The sequence below is a fragment of the Callithrix jacchus genome, chromosome 13 (genome assembly GCF_049354715.1).
Source record: "Callithrix jacchus isolate 240 chromosome 13, calJac240_pri, whole genome shotgun sequence".
NCBI classification, from domain to species: Eukaryota; Metazoa; Chordata; class Mammalia; order Primates; family Cebidae; genus Callithrix; species Callithrix jacchus.
In genome coordinates this window covers 106,848,683-106,867,961 of record NC_133514.1, presented here as the reverse complement: position 1 = coordinate 106,867,961, position 19,279 = coordinate 106,848,683, and the positions used below count along the sequence as shown (strand labels likewise).

Below are 19,279 nucleotides of genomic sequence, written 5' to 3'. Positions count from 1 at the left end.
CCTAACTAGTTTTACAGTTCTTGAATGAAGCAAATGGTTTCCTCTGTACACATAACTGCACCCCTTCTGATGTCAAAGCCAAGGAGAAGCTTGTCCCCTATTGAAGCCAGGAGGAAGGTCCCATTTGGAAATTCCCGAGGAACAGCAATGCTGATTAAGAGGGGCAGGCATCAGAATGGTGGCTCCTCTACATGTTCAGCATGGTGCTTTAAAGATGTCATCCCTCATCACGACTTTATAAAGGAAGTAAAGTTATCCCACTTTACACAGAGGAATCTGAGGCTCAGAGACAGTGAGTAACGAGCCTACGGTCATACAGCTTGCCAGAAAAAAGTCAGTATTCAAACTCAGGTCTATCCGACTTGAAATTCCATGTGCTTTGCACTGCCTTGTGCATACAATACGGCAAGGCTCTGTTCTGTGACCCCCACTTAAGGTGTGGCTTTACAGGGACCAGTAGAAAGGCCAGGGAAGGAGGGTGGGTAAAGAAGGAGGTGGTTTTTCCAAGGCCTGAGGCTCACTACACACCCTCAGCCCTAACCAGTGCCACTGAGGCAGAAGGCTGTATGGGTGTCATGTGGAAGCAGCTTCAGGATGAGGTCCATAAATATGCATCATGGCTGAGTTGAGTGAATGAATGAATGAATGAAAAGCAAACATATGGGCAGAAGTTGGAAATATTGGGCAGCACTAGAGTGTTTTTCTCTTTTTCTTAATGGAGAAAATGTTTTATGTCACCAGACTTGATCAGAAGCAGCAAAATCAGAGTTCTGATAGACTAGAAAGCAATTTACCGAAACCACAGGCTTCTTCCTGGAAGCTCAAAGGCATGCTTTATTCATGATTTCTGAAGCAAGGTGCAAGCAGCACCTGAGCTGATGTGGAAGAGGGTTTTCAGGGAGGTGTCCACCCGAGGTGACCAATGATTCTGAGTTAATTGACACTATTAGGAGTTTCGAGCCGTGTTCTTGAAATAACAAATAAGTTTGAGGCAAGTGTCTACATGACTCAAAAGAAAAAAGTAGGCAACTGGGAATGGCCCTTTCCAATGATGGATTTATGGACTCCTCTGCGTGTGCCGTCATGCTGAAGGAAATGCTCTTGTGCACCCATCAGGAGAACGAGTCAATCACAACTGAAGCCACAAATTCGGTGGTTTCCTTGCAGCTGCACTTTCTGATGTGTGAAACCAAGACTTCTGAGATTAGCGTTTTCTAAGGAGGGAAGTGTTTTAACCAGGACGCAGGAATATCTAACAATGTTTCCTTTGTTTCTGATTACAGCTTTAAAGAAAACTGGGCATCTCCTGCCACTTAAAATAAAAAAACTACCTAAAATAAAGATTATAGTAAGTACCAAATAAGTGCCAATGCTGAAGATCTGTTTATTATGCTGGAGTATGAGTGTTTAAATGCTTTCTTCCATATTCATAGCCAACACTTCATATTATTTTTAAAAGTAATAGCTCAGGCATGGAAAATTGAAGACTTTAGGTCTCTCCAATTGCACAAATTTCCAATACATGCCAGCAGTAGAATACATTTTATTTCATGTGATAAAATAGGGAAGACTAGTTGAACTGAAATCTTGATACTGCCTCGTATTAAAATGCTAAGCACTGCTTCATTTTACTAGTGATCTGGGGGATGAAAAGTGCTTTTGACTTCAGCTGCTAAGCTCTTCAGGTTCAGCTTCCAGAATATTCTTGGGATGTTAACATCAGCACACACAAGCCTTGCTATAGATATGTCAGCTTTGAGGCACAAGGAGACATTTGTTTGTCAGAGAGTAACTGCTTCTGGCAAGGACATAGGGTAAAACTGGGGATGGCAGAGCCCTTTCTTTGTGGTTATTCAACCCCCACCCCAAGAATAGTTCAAAGGGACTATGAAGACAGTCTGTGCCCACTGCATCGCCTACTCCTGGCCCCTGCTACAGACTCCAGCCCACAGAAACTGCTGCTTCACTTATCTGTTGACTTGAACAGAACCTATGGGTGGCATTAATGTGCCTGGCCCCAGACTGAAAAGTTAAGAACCACCAGAGCTGACCTATTTCATAAGACCCACTCCACCTGCCACATGCTGAGTGAATTTGGATGGTGCTCACTCTGAACCTCAGTTTTCTCTTCTATAAAATGGAGGCTTGGGCCAGCATGGTGGCTCATGCCTGTAATCCCAGCACTTTGGGAGGCTAAGGCGCGTAGATCATTTGAGGTCAGGAGTTCGCGACCAGCCTGACCAACATGGTAAAACCCTGTCTCTAATAAAAATACAAAATTAGCCAGGTGTGGTGGCACATGCCTATAATCCCAGCTACTCAGGAGGCTGAAGCAGGAGAACCACTTGAACTTGGGAGGCAGAGGATGCAGTGAGCTGAAATTGTGCCATTGCACTGCAGCCTGGGTGACAAGCACAAAACTCTGTCTCAAAAAAAAAAAAAGAAGAAGAACAAGAAGAAGAAAGCTTGAACTACATGGTCTCTGAAATCCTACCTATCTGTCAAATTCTGCAATCTCTTGGTTCTAGGAAAACACTGATGTTGAGCTCAAGGAAGTGGTTCTCCAAGATGTGTGATTTTCATGGTAGGGGAAAGGCAGGCACCAGGCAGGGGCAGAAGGGGAAGGTGTCTACACTGAAAGAATGTGACAACCCTTGCTTGTCTCTTTTTCATTCTTCGTTCTTTCTTATTTCTTTGTTTTCAGCTTTATATAACATGAGAGTCTTACCACTGGGTTTCTTAACCATTTGTACTTTATCAAATAAAAATATTCATAATGCAACACACAGGCACATTAGTGTGGTGCAGAACTAGCCAGCTAGTTTACCATAGGCAAATACACATGCATGCACACACACAATTTTACCTGAGACATGTCAGAAGTATTTTCCAAAATTGTGGATTTTTCTGAGTCACTCTGGTAAAGAGTAGGTTTTCAGGTTTCAGGCCAAGCCAGTAAGAAAATAGTAAAACTAGAACAAACAACAGAGGGAGAAAAAGAGAAATACCACACACACAACTGTTTTGAAACTTCTGGAAAAAGAGTGATATTCTTGGATGCAATGAATTTTTTAAAAGGAGAAAGAAAATTTATAAAAAGCTGCCACATTTGTAGAATTCAAATAAAAGCTGTTTATTATAAACAAAGTAATGTTCAAAATTTAAGAGTTCCTGGCCTGGCACAGTGACTTATCCCTGTAATCCCCAGTGCTTTGGGAGGCCGAGGTGGGATGATCGCTTGAGGCCAGGAATTCAAAACCAGCCTGGACAACACAATGAGACTTTGTCTCTGCAAAAAATAATAATAACCATAATTTTGAAAATTAGCCGGATGTGGTGGCATAGGCAAAAAACAAAAAACAAAAAAACACCACTTAGGAGATTCTCAAAGCAGGCTTGTGCATGCATACAAACTGTGGCTAGTATCTTATTACAGAAAATAGAGCCCACATCATGCATCCTTCTTCCCACGTTTCATAAACAAGACCAGGGGAACCTGTTGTGAGGCAACCTATTGCATTGCTGTTAGTCCCCAAGATGCAGCCTTTACAATCTGCCCCCAAATGTTTCAGAATATAAAGCCCATTCTCCCCTCTGGAACAGGCAGCTTCAGATCCACCAGCAGAGACACACAGCAGAACGAAATCTGGGCATTGGTCTCCGTGTAGGATGGCTTGACATTGTTAATATTTTTTCTTAGGCAAAGTAAATGAACATTTAATATCCGTGGTCGGCTGGATGTCCCTCCACCCACTGCGAGCTCTTTGGTGAAGGGGAAGTCCTCCTTCTCTGTTAGAGGTCTCCCGTGTGGGGCCACGTCTTCCCTCACCAGGAATCTGCTGGGCGAGCTCCAGCCTCCCTCAACTTGCCTTTTGCTAGGAGCTAGGGCACACATCACGCTGATTCACATATTTTTGCCCTTTGTCAAGTATTGAGAAAAAGGAAGGATGAATGGACTGTCTTTGATTGGCGGCGCTGGTGATGCCCGTCATGGTCCTGTTTGGAAAGACCCTTTTGGAACTAAAACTGGTGAGGCAGCATGCAGAGGCATCAACCAGCTAAGCTTGGCCCTGGCAGATGGCTCACAGGAACAGGTATACTTCCTTCATGCAGCTTCTGGCTCAGGGAACCTGGGAGCCTGCTCCAAACTCTGGTGTGTCTTTTCTTGGCAGAGCCTGGGAAGTCAGGGTTGGCTGTGAGATGAGCCAAAAGCACAGGGATCTTGGTCCAAAAAGTCCCTTGGTGGTCATCTTGGTTTGGAGGCTGGACCATTGAGCCGAGGGGTTTTGACAGCCATGGAAAAGCTGGGGGGAAGTCACCTGTGGTTTTACATTTACCCTGTGTCTACTTTATTAGAGTGACTTCTATTTATTGTCCCTTCTCCTTAGTTGAAATTAATGGCCTGTTTCACTGGGGCTAAGATGTCTGAGCATCGGCAGAAGGTCCTGGCTCCATAGCTTTGCATTGTCTTCCCAGTTAGGATGTGTGGACTCTTAAAGTTCCCCAAGAGATGCAGATATTCTAGCATGGAAAAATTCTAGGGAGCACTACAGCTTTAAGTTATTTTCTCCTAAGGAGTTCTCATGCCTGACTTCTGGAGCAAGCAGTCAGGGCTCCCAGGGGCTCCAGAAGGGTTCAGCAGTTCAGAATAAATGGTTCCTGGGGACTCTGAAACAGCAGCAACTGTCCGCTCAGGTCATGAGAAGACCCTTCTCTGCAGGACATCCTAGCCCTACCACCCACCCCAATTATGTTGAAATTAGATTCACAAATTGCAATAAGTCTTCTATATGTTGGGCTATAGATTTAGAGAAAACTAGTTTAATCTTTACTTAACTTTGGGTGGCTCAACAGGAGACTCAGGCCATTCAGATTCTTGATCACGTCTGGCCAGTTATATTATCAGGTTTCGAATCTGTATCTCTAAAATCTCTGAGGTGATGGGATATTTAAACCCCTTTAAAATAAATAAATATGTGCTGGAAATTTTGAGAACATGAATTCATTTATTCTGAAATAGCCCAAGTTCCTGCTTTGGTAGTTGATGGAAAATGCCACCTGAGTGTTTGCATTTGATACTGCTTCATAGATTCAGTTCCAGAAACTCAAGGCAGTTATGTCTTTGGGCTGCTTGTCCTTGCCTGAGCTGAAGGCTGATGCCTCCCATTAAGTTGGTATGGCTTTAAAAATGGGTCACTGCAGCAGAGGCAGGGGTTTACCAAGCAATATTTCCAGCTATGAAATTTGAAGAGGGAGATAATCTGAAAATAAATGATAGCCACCACTCAGACGGATTATGAAATAAAAGGTCATTTTTCATAGGTGTTTAATTATTCATACAATTTTTCACCTTTAACTATGGAACCAACTCAGCTCCATATAGACTTTGTTTTGGTTCCTGACAGCCAAGATTCACTGCAAGTCACACAGATGTTAGTGTCAACACTCTTTTGCCAAGACAAAATGACCTTGGTCTGGAATGCAGTGTATAAATGTGTATTAATTTTGTGCAACAATTAATAGTTCATCATTGTTTAAAAAGCAGAATGGTTAGTTGGGCAGTGAGGTAATACAATTGAAATGTAATTGTTAGCAATAAATCAGTTACTCATATTGATTTCCTTACTGGGATTAATAGAAGCCAAATCTAGAGTTCAATTTTTTAAAATAGATATAACTTACTGTCTATTCATTGCTATTTGTTAGATAATTTGTTATATATGGTACATGGAACAATGATGGGGCCAGAAATAGCCATGAGGACCATTTGATCACAGCCTGGCAACACGGAGAAGATAGGCTGGTTTCTCTGCGTGGGCTTTCAGTGTTTCTTTAGTGATGTAGTCATGTCTTACGTGGCTGTGGCTTCAACATTCCACAATTATGCCTTCCAGGGTCTGATGATTTTGGCGTTTCCCTGCTTCCCAATTGACCTGGCTGTGCTGGTGGCTGTTCTTGCACACTCAAGGTGGCTTTGCCATTGGCATCCTCCCTCAGCCTGCCTCTGGGATTATGCCACTGGCACTCTTTTGTGTCTACCATCAGCACTATGAAATCATCATTTTTGTCTTCAAGGTACCAAATTCTGGTGATATTGGTGCTTTCTTGCAGAAAAAGAAATCTATCATGAGAAGTGAATGGTCCCATAGTGAACACAGTCATGCTTACAGTGTTCATATGTTCCAGAGGTGTGTTTACTATAATTATGCCCTGTATATTTTTCTATTATACAATCCTTAGATTACAGCTCTTTGGTTTTCAACAGCTTTGTCCAATTCCATCTGTCCCAGTTTCTCTACCTTGGTGAAATTGCATTCTTGCCTGGTTTAACACATTTAAATAACAAATTCTAAAAGTAAAGTGTATCTGAGGCAGTCATATGACATAAGGACAAATTCAAGCAATCTTGGACTAGCAGAGAATGGGGAGGCAGTGTCAACACACACAATTTTTAAAATTTCTTCCCTTTCAATCTTTTAAAAATAAAACTTTTGTAAAATAAAAACTTAATTTCAAAAGGCTGCCTGTCTTGGCAAGTAGCTGATCAGCCTGCATTGGTGAGCAGGCCATTCCAAAACATGATTTCTTGATCCTTAATTGACAGTGTGGAGACTAAGCACTGGATCTTAGCTCTTTCTATATGATTTGACTCATTCTGTTGACATTATTGTTTTTCCGTCTTCTCAACTAGACTGAGCTCCTTAAGTACAGGAAATATGTGCTCAGTAAATGTTTGTTGGGTCAGACACTGAATATTACGAAATTAAAGACCATAAACTTCTCATGGTAGCATTAGAGACACTGAAGACAAAGGTACTGTGGGATTTGGGTTTGGGCAATAAGCTCTGTGGTGGTATCTCAGGAGGAAAATGGTGCTCTCTTAAGTTCTATGGAACATAATGGTCAAGATCTTCTACTGTAACCAGGCCCAAAGCTGGTTAATTTGGAGGGCTCTGCTTTAGGGATACTTATGAACTCTGTCCTTCCCTCAAGGAGCCAGAGGAAGAGATAGCCATGGAGGATAGCCCCACTATGGTTAGAGTGGACAGGGGTGAAAACCAAGTTTCACCATGTTGAGGAAGATGGTGCTTCCCCAAAGCTCTTGGCTATGTCACTGGGGATATGAAAGAACTTGCCAACTGGCTTAAAGGTATTTATGCGTTCATCTTTTGGAAAGATGGGAGAAGTAGCTTTGGGGGAAATGGTTTCCTTGTACTTCTACTTATATATTTAGTTACAGTCTCCAACATTTTATAGATCTCTTTACTCACTGTTTTTCTACTTTTTATCTTTTAACCTGCAAACTTCTCCAACTTTTTTTTTTTTTTCTTATGGAGACAGTGGCCAGGGCCCAGCTCATGTTAGAAGAAGGCACCTGGCTTCATCCTGTAGTTTCAGTACTTAAAAGTTAAATTTACTATGGGCAGTTCATTCCTTTGGCTTCAGAGTTTGTGCCTGTACGCATGATAAATAAGTGCATTCGATGCTTTCAGGAGCTTAGATTCTGGGAGGGGCCATGTGAGTGGAGCATACGGTAGATAGATGCAGGGATCTGGGTGCCACTAAAGGGACAAAGCATTCAGAGAGAAATAAATAAGGAAATACATTTTACTTCCAGGATATTTTTGCTGATTTTGCTCAGGGTGGGCCTGTGGTTGAAGAGTGTCAGCTGGCTGCTTCCTTAGCTCTGCTTTATCTCATCCCTTCCAGACAAACCTGTGGTGCTCCAGTTCGTCGACTGGATTCTTCGGGGCATATCCCAAGTGGTGTTTGTCAACAACTCCATCAGTGGAATCCTGATTCTGGTGGGGCTTCTTGTTCAGAACCCCTGGTGGGCTCTCACTGGCTGGCTGGGAACAGTGGTCTCCACTCTGATGGCCCTCTTGCTCAGCCAGGACAGGTAGGTGTACCCTTTCCAGACTTCCCAGCTCCCTTCTAAGACACAGGGGCTGACAAGTTACTATGAACAACAGTAATAAAGCCACATTCTTCCCAGGAGAAACAACCTTTAGTCCACAGAATTCTTTATATTTGCCTTTACTCAGAGGTCAGAGAATCAGGTACAGTCTCTTACTTTTGATATCTGAATAAGTGGCTGGTCTCAATAATGCCAGATTCTTATAGCAATTACGTGCTAACCAGAACTAAACTACAAGTAATTCCCTGGAGAGGTTCTGAAGGCATCTTCTTTAATGATTGATAAAATGATTTGTCATCAGCATTCTATTCGAGCAAAAGTGCATACGAGTTCAGGAGAACTTTTAGTGGCTTAATAACCCCCATTATAGCTTGTTGCCGTGATGAGTTTGGCAAACGCATTCTTCATAGACAATGCAAAGGGCAGATCAGCTCCTGGAGAAAAGAATAACTATAAATTCCAAGTTAGTAGATTCTGACTTAAGAAGCCTCAGCGAGTCTTCTGATACATGCATTAGATTAAAAATAGCATGTATGTTATACATTGATCTGTCATTGAAGAACTGAGGAGCTGACTCTCACCAGGACAGTAGACCGCGCCTCACTAGCCAGTTCCTTCAGGGAGGGAACCAGTATTCCAGGTGTCTGGGATTAATGCATAATCCCCAGTGTGGTCATTACACAATACAACTAAGCTCTTGTAACACTCGCTGCAAATTGCCTGAAGAGGTCCATGGGGAGATACTTAGCAAATGTTTTACTTTTTCATCAATTTCAAGGAGGCTGATTTGCTCTCTGTAGAAGGGAATTGTATAGCTTAGGTTAAACTCTGTTCCAATGCAGGCCAAGAAAAGGTCTTCTCAGTTTGGGGATGGAATCTAGATTTGCGCCATATTGAATATTCCTTTATTGTTTTGCTCCGATGAAACATGATCAACTATTTTTTGTCAGATATTACTTAGAAGACAAGTCATATGCATATGCGTTAGTTTCAAATGTTTTACTTTTCTTGGTCTGAAAAGACTGCATTAAAATGGCAATCCTCTGTTGTAAGCAAATATATGTCTTGCTGTGGCTTTAACTATGGCATTCTACAACTTATAGATGTTGCCATTAATTTTCCACTCATCAGATTCAAGCATTAACATCTCCAAGTCAACTGTTGAGAGGACAAGTCTGCATAGCTCTCCATTGTCATCATGTGTGGTCCAATTTCCGGGTTGCATCATTGCAAATTGCATCACCTCCAATATGCCCTCAAGGATTATTTAAGGGAGACAAAGAACTTTTGAACAGGGAGTCCCACCTCTAATGTTCATCCGGGTTAATGTATGTGACATCATCTTGCCTGTTGCAACAGTGCCTCCTGGCCCAGTTAGAAACAAGCCAAGAAGCAGCTGTCATGCTATCCTGTACCAGCCCCTGCAGTGTGGCTCACCGATTGTAGCACCTCCTGCTCAAGCCCAGCATTAGACCTCACCCACTCACTTCACCATTCTTTACTCCCCCGTCCCCCTACAGACATCGCCCTTGAGTGCCCTGTCCTTGGGAAGTGGATCCTGTGCCAGACATTGTCAACTCTCAGAGCTATGGGGGACCTGGTTTGTCAGCCTTAGAGCTTAGTCTATGGAAATTCTTCCATTTCTCACTAGGGGGCTTCTACTTACCAATTATGAAACCAGGACCATTTTGGTCAGAGGAGAATGCTTATACACTGTTGGTAGAAATGTAAATTAGCTCAGCCCCTGTGGAAAGCAGTTTGGAGATTTCTCAAAGTACTAAAATAGAATTACCATTTGACCCAGCAATTTTATTACTGGAAATATACCCATTTCCAGTAAGGAAATTGTTCTACCCAGAAGACACCTGCACTCACATGTTCAATTCAACACTGTTCACAATAGCAAACACATGGAATCAATCTAAGTGCCCATCAACAGTGGAGCAGATAAAGATTATGTGGTACATATACACCACGAACTACTACCTAGCCATAAAAAAGACTGAAATCATGTCCTTTGCAGCAACATGGATGCATCTGGAGGCCGTTATCCTAAGTGAATTAACATAGTAACAGAAAATCAAATACCTCACATTTTCACTTATAAGTGGGAGCTAAACATTGAGTAAACATGGACACAAAGATGGAAATAGTAGACATCTGGGACTTCAAAAGAGGAGAGGAAGGGAAACAAGGGTTGAAAAGCTACCTATCGGGTACTATGTTCAACATTTGGGTGAAGGGTTCAATAGAAGCCCCAACCTCAGTCAGCATCATGCAATATGTCCATGTAACAAACCTGCACATGCACCCCCTCAATCTAAAAAAGCAGCAGCAGAAGGAGGAGGAGTAGAAGAAGAAGACAGGGAAGAAGTGAGATTGAATACTAAGCAAAAAGCAACCTCAGAAAGAAATGGGTGCTCAACATGCACATAATTAAATGGGGTACTTCTCCAAGTAAGAGAAAAGCAATTGTTTTCTTTGTAATAACTTGAAAATGTACAACTGGAGATAACAAAATAGAAGCATCAGAACACAAAAATGTATGCTAAGTTGGAAGATGAATGTTTATAAGATCAAAGGTACTATGAGAGTGAATTTACATTTCAGGAATCATATCTCTCACCAAGAAATCAAACTTAGGAAACAGTTTCGTATGCTAAAGGTGCTATGCAAGTCAGAGGCTCTTGATTTAAAACAAAGAATAACTTTCCAAAGGAAAGGCTAAAAGGAAACAGCAGATTGCCTTGCTAAACTCCCCTTTCCTCTCTCAGCCACTGTAGACCTGTCTTTAGCCGTGACACCTGTGGAGGGAGTCCTTCTATCTCAGGGGTCCCCCAACCCCTGGGCTGGAGATGGGTATTAGTCTGTGGCCTTCTGTGAACCAGGCCACACAGCAGGAGGTGGGTGGTGGGCAGGTGAGCATTACCGCCTGGGCTCCACCTCCTGTCACATCAGCAGTGGCATTAGATTCTCTTAGGAACCCAAACCCTATTGTGAACTGCACATGCAAGGGATCTAGATTGAATGCTCCTTGTGAGAATCTAACAATTGCCTGATGATCTGAGGTGGAACAGTTTCATCCCAAAATCATCCCCCATTCCCCATGCATGGAAAATTATCTTCCATGAAACCTGTCCCTGGTCCCAAAAAGGTTGGGGACCACAGATCTAAATGCACATTTATATTTTTATCTATGTATATTTCATTTCATGACTTTATTAGTATTTATAAAATACTTATATAGATTTTGAAATACATTTCAAAATATAAACTCGTTTTTTAATATGATTATGATCTGGAAGTTACTAGTGTTATTTATGTGCAAGTGTGACCAAAGCCCACCCAGAAAATGTCCATGCTGTGTCTCTTGCCCCGCAGGTCATCAATAGCGTCTGGGCTCTATGGCTACAATGCTACCCTGGTGGGAATACTCATGGCTGTCTTTTCAGACAAGGGAGACTATTTCTGGTGGTTGTTATTCCCTGTATGTGCTATGTCCATGACTTGGTAAGTTACAACTGGTTTTCTTTCTTTCTTTTTTTTTTTTTTTTTGAGATGGAGTTTCGCTCGTATTACCCAGGCTGGAGTGCAATGGCGCGATCTCAGCTCACCGCAACCTCCGCCTCCTGGATTCAGGCAATTCTCCTGCCTCAGCCTCCCGAGTAGCTGGGATTACAGGCGTGCACCACAATGCCCAGCTAATTTTTTTTTTGTACTTTTAGTTGAGACAGGGTAGTTGAGACGGGGTTTCACCATATTGACCAGGATGGTCTCGATCTCTTGACCTCGTGATCCACCCGCCTCGGCCTCCCAAAGTGCTGGGATTACAGGCTTGAGCCACCACGCCCGGCCACAACTGGTTTTCAAAATGCCTTTTTAAAATAATATGGCAGGAGGGGAAATGGGCATTATTTTCATATGGGCATAGAGTTTCAGTTTTGCAAGATGAAAAATTTTCTACGAATTGATAGTGGTAATGGTTGTACAACAATGTGGTTATTCTTAATGTCACTGAACTGCACACTTAAAGTGGTTAGCCGGGTGCAGTGGCTCTCGCTTGTAGTTCAAACTACTCAGAAGGCCGAGTGGGAAGGATCACTTGAGCCCAGGAGACAGAGGCTGCAGTAAGCTATGATTGCATCACTGCACTCCAGTTTCCAGAGCCTCCTTGCTTGGTCAGAATGAACAGAAGAAAGAGAAGGAGAAGGAGGAGGAGGAAGAGGGAAGGGAAGAGGAGAAGCAGGAGGGGGAAGAGGAGGGAAAATGGCTAAAATGGTAAATTTAAAATTGGATTCCTTTAGATTCTGTCGGCAACAAAAACAACCATTTTATAAGATGTATATTTCCTTACAACCAGTTACTTGGCCTGTTGCCTGATCTGGCTACACATCCACCAATACCTCTCAACCAGAGGTTCTCAACCCTGGCTGCACACTGACACTTCCGTGGGGAGCAGAAACCCTGCTGCAGTGAATATACGAGTGCAGGTGTCTTTTCGGTAGAAACACACTGATGCACGTGGCCCCACACACACCCAACTCCTCCGTCCCGAAAGTGCTGTCATTTACCTGCGTTAGCACCTGGGCACTGGGAGTTTCTAAAACTTCCCAGGTGACTCTACAGCATACCCTAAGTTCAGACCCACTCCCTTCATCATTGCTTCTCAAACTTGAGCACTATCAGAATCACCTGCAGTGGTTGTTAAAACACAGGCACCTGCTCCCCATCCCCAGGGTTTCTGATTTAGTCTATCTGGGATGGGGACTGATCATTTGCATTTCTAACACATTCCCAGGTGATGCTGGGAGAACCACTGTGCCTATGTGAATTCTCCTTACCCACCTGCCCCCCAGCACTCCCTTAGAAAATTTTTTTCCATGGAATTTAATTCATTTTTTTCAAACTCAAATCCTTCAAACTAGTTTTTATGTTGATATTGTCTTAAATTCTTTTTCTGGAAACAAAGCTTTTCTTCTTTCTATATTGCAATTAAATATAAAATACTAATATGCACATAAATGAGACGCGCAGCCTGCTGTGGGCAGTGTCTGCAGAAAGGCCACTCACCCACTCACAGGTGTGTGGATGAGGACCTACCTATAGAGCCAACCTCCTCAGGAGGTAATTTGGGACCTGCTCTGAAGAATAGGTTCATGGGAAGGAGGCCTCGCCTTCAAGTGCTCACCACACTCCCTTCCACAATCCAGGAAAATGGGAGTTCTGGTCTTTAAGCGATGGCTCCTTGATTGGGCCAACAAATGAGAGCCTATAGGAACCTGGGGACCATGCAGCCCAGCCCCCAGTTTACAGGCTCAGAGACTGAGGAGGACACACACTCTGAGATCTTTTTCCTCTCGCTCACACTACCGGCATCCTTGAACAATTGTTTCTCTTTTCCAAAGATAGATACATGAAAGAAATGAGATATGCCAAATTCAGGATCACGGTTGCCCCTAGTGGGGAGGGAGGGACATAAGAGTAAGAGGAGGTACAAAGTGGACTTTAAATATGTAGACAATATTTTATTTTGTATGTAATAAGTACTTCAAAATAATTTTTAAAATCTCAATATGTAGCTCACTCTGAGCAACTCTAAGTAGAATTTTTCAAAGGCCAAATAAGCTGAGAAGTGAGTTTTTACTTTATGCAATATTTACTGTCTTGATAATAGGATTTATCCCAAGTATTCTTTCTGTGGCAAATTTGCCAACACAACATGTGAGGGACCTATTGGCAGGTGAAACAAAGTCCCTTTGGAGTATAGTGATTCCATATGTCAGCCTGGTTTGTCACATGCATGTTCTTCTGCTGTGTTCTTTTTTAAGCCCAATTTTCTCAAGCGAATTGAATTCCATGCTCAGCAGATGGGACCTCCCTGTCTTCACCCTCCCTTTCAACATGGCATTGTCAATGTACCTTTCAGCCACTGGACATTTCAATCCATTCTTTCCAGGCAAATTGGTCACACCTGTAACTTCACCGCCAAATATCTCCTGGTCTGATCTAAGTGCCCTGGAGGTAAGAGACACTGGCTTCTCACATTCTCCCTGGCTCTCCAAGATAGATAATGGCCTCCTAGTCATGGATGTCAGAGTCTCCTAGATGCTCAGAACTATGGTGGCCTTTCTGCCTTCAGCTTGCCATTTAAGGCATTTGTTCTACTCCAGAGCATTAAGATCTAAGGACTTTTTAAAAAATTACTATTTAGTCAAGCTAATTTTTCTGCCTTTTACTCTAAACATCTGCAGTGCTAACCCCAGAGTGTAGTTCCACTGGGAGTCACTCTATCGTAAGCTTGGGGGTGAGGTGATGGGAGCCAGCCCTTAAGGCATGTGGCCTCCAGCCTGGTTTTAAATCTTCCACAATCTACTTCCTCCAATCAAAAAACAGGATGCTTACTGTTAGAGCTCATGACAGCACCTCACTATTCTGCTTTTCCTTATTTCATAGCCCATAGAACATGTAGAATAATTTAGGGTTCACAAGCTTTGATAGGCATCAGAATCACCTGGGCAATTTTTTTTTAAACACCCAAACAGGCTTCATCTCAGACACTCTAAGTCATTATCTCTAAGGGTGGGGCCTGGAACCTGTTTTAACAAACTCCCCAAATTGTGATGCCGGCCAGAGTTTGAGAACCGCTGTATCAAGGGATGCATCCTATGTATCTCTTTAAAGATGGCCATAAAGAGATCCTGTATTTTTTAAAACCTAGTTAACACAAATCAAATTCCAGCCCTTCCTCTTGGTGTTTAATGAATCTGCTTAAGGTTTCTGAATTGTCAAGAACAAGAGAACACCTGAAATTAGAAGAAAACCAAAGAAACCTTACCTTTCTCAATGTGCTCTCCCACTATCAGGTTATGGAACACCGTTTTCCGTCTTGTTGAGTGATCAAAACACATGAGAAGCTCAAGTCACCTTTTCTTTAGTTTATTGCCAGAAAATGAGAGGGAGCACCTAGAAATAATTCAGAAAAAAAAATCAAAGATTCATTAGAACTACCCATGAAAAATAACAGCATAAAATAGCATTAATCTATCTAGAACCGCACTAACACAGGAGCCAGCAACCCCATGTGGCTATATAAATTTAGATGTAAATTAATTAAAAATTGAGTTCTTCAACCTCTCTAGCCACATCTCAGGTGCTTCATAGCCACACGTGGCTAGAACCCACTGTATTAGACATCACAGATACAGACTATTGCATCGTCTCAGAAAGTTCTCCTGCACAGTGCTGATCTGGGGCAGGGGAAACCTTGTCCTTCTCTTCACTCTGAACGACCAGCCCATCATCAGCACCAACCCCAACCCCATAGCTACCTGAGAGAGAGAGTTCTGAAGTCAAGTCCAAAGGAAAAAAAAAAAGCCTATGCCATCTTTGCCAAGTTTCCTGGTATAGAAATAGCAAATGTTTAGACATGAAGACCCAGCATGGGCTGGAAGAATTTAGAGTCTATCTTAGGAGAGAGGCAAACTCACACTATGGTCAGTGCACTTAGCCGATGTTACGCTCAGCCTACTATAAGAAGGGAGAAGACACTTCCCCTTGTGCCAAAGCTGGGGCTGCCTCTGGCAGAGTCACTGCCTCCAGAAGGTCTTTGGTGCACATACGACCTAGAAATGGTGGAGAGGGCAAGACGGGAGCTGGGGAAAACATCTTTCAGTAAATGGCCTTGCTCAAAAGGGACATGCTGTGGCTAATTATGTCTATCCTAGCCCTACCAGAAGCTCAGCTGTAAAGAATGATCACCTGTTAGGTGCGGCCAAACCCTTGTTCACTCCTGAGAACTGCCACTCTATGAACAGAATAACTAAATTCAGGCCTCAGCCAGAAAGTAGAATTGTGACATTTCTATGTATTTTTGTGTTTTGAGACCTGCTTGACAGTTGTGCATAACTAGAATAAGCTAAAGATATCTTGGTTTAAATGAATACATGTTCCACTTAAAGACAGAGAAGTAAATTCACCAACCTGCTAATAATTGCTTCTAAATTGTGGATAAGATAACCCGGCTTTGGGTCTCTGGCTTTAGTGTAAGCATTCAAATTGCATGGTGATAATAAGGTCTCTATTGAACATAGGGATGCATGGATAGAATAGATTGCCCTCAGCACTGACGGACAGTTGAAAGCAAAAGAAGTATCAGCTGTGGTCCCTGCCATCCCCAGGGGGAAGCGTGGCAGATCCTCACAGCCAGGACCAGTGAGTGGCATCACACTGGGAGCTTATTGGTGATCAAGGCCAAGTGTCAGTGCAAGCAGGAGAGCCAGGGGGAGCTTTGAGAAGGCATGCATGGCATGCACCAGGGAAGGGCTGGTGTGTCTCTAGGGATAAAGCTGAAGAATGGCTGGGATTTTTCTGCAATGAAAGAGAGACTTTTAAAAGGCAGTAACACTGTTCTTGAAAAAGATATGTCAGGTCTAAAATTATATCGTAGGAGTTTGTGGGTGTCCTGGGGGGTTTCTGTTCAGTTGTTTTGGCGGCCTCATTTTTTAAAAATTCTTTTGCAGTTATTGAAATCTATACCAGTGGGGGTTGGTCAGATCTACAACTGTGATAATCCGTGGACAGGGGGCATTTTCCTGGGAGCCATCCTGCTCTCCTCCCCACTCATGTGCCTGTGCAACCTGGGTCTTTGGACAGTGAATCAGGAATATTTGCTTGTGCTTTTGATCAGTCTGAAAGTAGATTGCTAACAGCTGAAGCTGATAAAACTATTAAGGTATACCGCGAGGATGACACAGCCACAGAAGAAACTCATCCAGTCAGCTGGAAACCAGAAATTATCAAGAGAAAGAGATTTTAATGAATGTGGAATTTTCTTTTTTTTTTTTTTTTTTTTTTTTAAACATGGCGTTGATGAAGATATCCAGTCATTTTGTGCTCTGGCTGGGAGTATAAAGCAGAATATCACTTGCTTCAATCATTGCTGATTCACTGTCCAAAGACCCAGGTTGCACAGCTCCCCCACTCATGTCAAAGACCCAGGTTGCACAGCTGCATGCTGCCATTGGATCCTTGCTGGGCATAGCAGCAGGTGAGCATAAGGGCCCTTACCAAATATCGAGCACCTCCTTCATCCCATGCCGTCTCAGGCATCTCCTGTGCTCCAGATCTTTCTTGAGGTCTTGGCTTCCTACCAACCAATGGGAGTTCTCGAGATGCTTCCTGCTAAGCTCCAATCCCACCCTCAGTCTCCTTCTACAACATCCTGCCTTTAGTCCTAAACTATGACCCCTCCTGTCTTGTCTAACAGGACTCAGTCTTGCAGCCCCGTTTGAGGACATCTACTATGGACTCTGGGGTTTCAACAGCTCTCTGGTCTGCATTGCAAGGGGAGGAATGTTCATGGCACTCACTTGGCAAACCCACCTCCTGGCTCTTGGCTGTGGTGAGTCTCCCGCACATGTCGGGGAGGACTGCTCATGACTACAGGACCAAAATAAAGGAAAAGCAATAAAAATCAGGGCCAGGGGTCTGGCTTGGGCCCACTTGCTGTCTAAGTGTGTAAACAGGACAAGTGACATCCCTTCTCTGAGAGCATTAAAGTCGCCTCTGCCGACCTCCCTGGTGATTGTGAAGGCAAGGGCCTGTTGAGTCATATTAACATACTAAAATATGGATGTTTGGGAGGATAGAAACGACTTGTCCTACCTTCTTCAAAATAGTTGTTTGACTCAAGAAACTAAAGGGAAATAACGCCAGCTAAATACAGAGCAACATCCCCTAGTCAATCAGGGTTGATTACATTTGGCTCTTTGAGCATCACAGTAATCCAGCCGTTCTAAAGCTTGAGAGTGCATCAGAATCACCTGAAAGACTTGTTAAAACACAAATTGCTGTCCCCCCTCGCCCTGCCTCAGTCTCTGATTCAGTGTTGGAGGTGGGGAGGGGTAATTTTTTTTTTTTTTTTTTTCTGAAAAACGGTCTCATTCCGTTGCCCAGGCTGGAGTGCAGTGGCATGAACACAGCTCAATAGAGACGAGGTCTTCCTATGTTGCCAGGGCTGGTCTTGAATTCCTGGGCTCAAGCAGTCCTCCCACCTCCACCTCCCAAAATGCTGAGATTACAGGCGTGAGCCACCACGCCCTCAGAATTTCCACCTCTAACAAGTTCTCAGGCGGTGCTGATGCTCTTGTCTTGGGACCACATTTCAAGAACTGTTGTATTAATCCTTTCTGACCCCCAGTGTTCTTGCCAGACTCAGCCTGACAGAGCAAGAAGGCATTCTGGAGACTTCCACTCCATCCTTGTCACTTTACTCTTGGGGTCCTGAGGCCAGAGAGGCTAAGGGATGTGCTGCCGAGCATCTGGACAGTGAGGGGTAAATTCACACCCAGAACCCACACTTACCGTTCACCTCCAGAGTCATCCAACTGCACACCTCTGCTTCCCTTTTGTAGCATTCAGGCCTTCAAGGCAACCTCTCAGGTGAAAACAGACTGCATATCATTTAAATCTGAAAAGCTAATGGATGTCCCAGGTGGATTGTGAATGGAGGCTCATTCACCCATAGCCTCTGGCATCCCTAATTCAACAAAAGTATAAGCATTTAAGATACCCTTCTAGAGTGAAGAGAATGAGAATCCCTTGGGAACAAAAAGGAAGAAGGATAGTCGAATGTGGAGAAATTATTTCTAGTCTAGTGAAAACATATGTCTATAGTAAGTTTATCACCAGATTAATCAAGGTATCTGAGCAGTTATTAAAACGGTGGACCACATAATCAGGCAAGGTTTAGGTTTCTGCACTGGCAGAAAATGAGATGATACCAACGGTTTTTAAAGACCCATTCCATTTTGATTGGATGCTATAGCAAGGGTAACAACTCAGGTTGCTGTGGTATAGCCATGTAGATGTCATTTCGTAAAATTCTTTACTGTTACTCAGTTATTTCACCTAACAGTTCTGTTTATTTCACCTAACAGTTCCTTCTCCATATTTGTTCACAAGCTTAGGATAAAGGAGGGGGTTATGGACAGGTGCTGTAGTCACCTGAGTTCAGCTGGGTTAGAATGTTTATCCTACAACCTTTCAGCTTTATTCTAAGATGCACTAGGGGGTTTCAAACCTTTATTTGGGATGCATACCTTTATTTTTCTTGGGGCCATAGCCACAAATATGCATTAAACACACATGATACAATTGAGACCGTACCAGAAAGAGCAAGTGGTTTACAAGCTTTAGGTCCTCTGCAGTTCCTGTGCACAGAGCATTACAGTAGAGGACAGAAGCCAGGCAAAGGAGGGAGCCCAAAGGACACCATGCAATCTTTGTGGGAGAAGAAGAAAAAGTCCACAGTACAGGATTCTCCAGGGGGCCATTTCCATTCAGAATGATCAGAAAGTGCCT

The 19,279-nt window shown here is 43.2% G+C and overlaps 1 pseudogene; it reads left to right on the top strand.

Moving 5' to 3' along the window:
• The first annotated feature begins 3,947 nt into the window (after positions 1-3,947).
• LOC100411696 (urea transporter 1-like) lies at positions 3,948-17,356 on the top strand (annotated as a pseudogene).
• Positions 17,357-19,279: the final 1,923 nt, after the last annotated feature.